Source organism: Penaeus chinensis, chromosome 14 (genome assembly GCF_019202785.1).
Source record: "Penaeus chinensis breed Huanghai No. 1 chromosome 14, ASM1920278v2, whole genome shotgun sequence".
Lineage (NCBI taxonomy): Eukaryota > Metazoa > Arthropoda > Malacostraca > Decapoda > Penaeidae > Penaeus > Penaeus chinensis.
In genome coordinates this window covers 3,754,814-3,757,313 of record NC_061832.1, presented here as the reverse complement: position 1 = coordinate 3,757,313, position 2,500 = coordinate 3,754,814, and positions in this window count along the sequence as shown.

Below are 2,500 nucleotides of genomic sequence, written 5' to 3'. Positions count from 1 at the left end.
CAAATATCAAACTGTCTTGATTTCGTCTCTTCTCTTCTTTGTTCACCGTGAAACTATCGGCCAAGATCTTGTTTCTTTTTCCTCTGTGTCTCATTCTCAGACAAGAGTGAAATGACTCTTTGCTTTTCTCTCCGATTTATTCAAGGTTTTTCTCGCTCTTTCTTATCTTTTTATTCAAGTATTGACGGTGTGGGTGAAGGCATTGTGATGTTATTTTTAATTTCATGATTGTTTTCGTTATTGTTGTTGTCTCTATCGTTGTTAGTATTGGTGTTAGTATTAGTAATTGTGGTGGTATTGATATTAGTATTTGTTTTTGTATTGATACGACATTAGTATTGTTATTGTTAGGATAGTTACAATCAATATCACCAGCAATAAGCACTACCATAACTAGTATTATGTTTAATAATCATGAGAATAACTGCGGTTATAATCACCATGCAGTCATCAAGATATTATTATCCTTATCAACCTACGCTGTCGTTATCATCATTATCATTAATGAAATTGCTGTCTATACATCACCGATAAAAGGAAACGCAAACACACAAAGAAGTAAACCAATAAACATTTTTTCTTCCTCATGAATGCTATTCAGCAGCAGGTGCAATAGGCATTAAAACTGAAATCCATCCAACTTTTTAAAACAGAGCCACACACTGCAATCAAGAGAATAGAATTAATGGGGAAAGAGGTGAGACTAATACATATTCAACATATCTTGCAAATGAAAACAGCTGACTAATGCTAAGAATATAAGTCCGATGGTAGTACCCTTTTAGACGGAGGCGAAGGACACCGTTAGAACGAATCTGGAATTATTTGACAGCCTGGCGAGGGAAATTGGACTTCCGTCGTTAAACAGATGAGGTAACAAGCGCGCATTTATTTCACTGTCACACTGTAATTACGTCTCTCAACCATTTAATTCGGGAAAGGGGAGAGAAAAAGTGAAATGCGTCTTCAGGGGAAAGTTTGGTGAGCTTTCTCTTCTCTTTCTGTCTCTCTTTCTCTTATATTTCTTTTGTTGTCTTTTTCTTTCGCTTTTTCATTCCTGACTTCTTTGATGTATGATTCTTAGTTTGTGTCTTCGAGTGTCTGTGTGTCGCTCTCTCTGTCTTTTGTTTCGTTTTTTCTTTGTCTTTCTTTTATCTGCTTTTTTTTTCGCTTATTCCGTGCCTTTGTCACTCTCTCTCTCTCTCTCTCTCTCTCTCTCTCTCTCTCTCTCTCTCTCTCTCTCTCTCTCTCTCTCTCTCTCTCTCTCTCTCTCTCTCTCTCTCTCTCTCTCTCTCTCTCTCTCTCTCTCTCTCTCTCCCTCTCTCTATCTCTCTCTCTCTCTCTCTTTCGCTTTATCTATCAATCTATCTATCTATCTCTATCTCTATATCTCTCCTTTCCTCTGTCTGTCTGTCTGTCTGTCTCTCTCTCTCTCTCTCTCTCTCTCTCTCTCTCTCTCTCTCTCTCTCTCTCTCTTACTCTCTCTCTCTCTCTCTCTCGCTTTATCTATCTATCTATCTATCTATATCTCTCTCCTTTTTTCTCTCTCGCTCTTTTTTTTTTTTCTGTGTAACTATCTAACGTACATTCCATTGTCCCATTTATTACTTATCACTCTTCTTTCTCATTTCCTCCTCTCTTTCCTTTGATCTTCTACCTCCTGCTCTGTTTACTCCTCTTTCCCTCTTCCTCATTTTCCTTTCTTTATCCCTCTTCCTTCTCTCTATCCCTCATCTTTCCCTCTCCCTCTTTGTCTTCCTCTTCTTCCTCTGTTCCTAATCTCCTTCCCCTATTCCTAGCTTCTCTTAATTTCTCTTTCTCCATTCCCCTTCTTCTTCGTTTTATCCTCTTCCTCTTCCCTACCTTTCGTTTTCCCCTCTTCCTCTTCACCTCATTTTCCCCTCAATTCCTTTTCCTCTCCTCCTTCTCCTCTCTTTTTTCTCCTTCATCTGCTTCCTCTCTCATCACTCTTCTTTCCCTTCGTTTCTCTCTCCTCTTCTTCTTCTCCTATCGTTTTTCTCCTCCTCCTCCTACCCTCTTTCCCCCTTTTCTCTCCGTTTCCTCTCTTTCTCTTTCAATTCTTTTAGTTTCTTCCTGATTCTTCCTCCCCCCTTTCTTTTATCCTTTATCAATCTCTATCTTCTTATCTTTCCTCTCTCCTTCCTCTTCTTCCTCTCCGTTTCCCCCTCTCTTCCTCTCATCCTCTTCCTCTATCTTCGTGTCTCTCGCATCACCTTTTTCCTTTTCACCTTCACTTCTTCCTCTCCTTTTCCCCTCCTCCTCTTCCCTTTCCCCTTCCATTTTCCCTCATCATCTTCTCCTCGTTCCTTCCTTCCTATCCTCCCTCTCTCCCTGGTTCTACCGTCCTTTTTTTTCTCCTCTCCCTATTCCTCCCCTTCTAACATTTTCCTCCTCTCTCTCCTTCCCTCTTTCCGGAATCATCCACTCTCCCACTCCATTTCCCTCTTCTACTCTCTCTCTCCTTCTCCTCTTCCTTTCC